The sequence below is a fragment of the Dipodomys ordii genome, unplaced genomic scaffold (genome assembly GCF_000151885.1).
Source record: "Dipodomys ordii isolate 6190 unplaced genomic scaffold, Dord_2.0 Scaffold124, whole genome shotgun sequence".
Lineage (NCBI taxonomy): Eukaryota > Metazoa > Chordata > Mammalia > Rodentia > Heteromyidae > Dipodomys > Dipodomys ordii.
Window position 1 is genome coordinate 2795992 of NW_012267340.1, and position 376 is coordinate 2796367.

Here is a 376-nt window from a genome sequence, read left to right on the forward strand (position 1 = left end):
CACATGCACACACACACACACACACACACACACACACACACACACACAAAGTGTATCTATGTACTGTGTTAAGAGCCTATCACGGGAGAGTATTTTTGATAAAAGTAACTAGTCACCTTAGGAGTGAGAAGAAATCATTCAAACCTATTTCTGGGGAAGCAATGCACTTAAGACAATAAATGTGTGTGTGGTACCATTTCTAATGGTTCCATCTTCCGCTATGAAATGGTGAGCAAGTCAGTGTTTTCCAAACCTGGTTAACACAGTAGAAAGACTGAGAGAGCTTGGCAGCCAGCTGATTCCCAGGTTCTGTCCCCAGAGAGTCTGGTGGCGCAATCTGCCAGGGCTTTGGAACTTTTAGTTGAGAAAGCTCCCT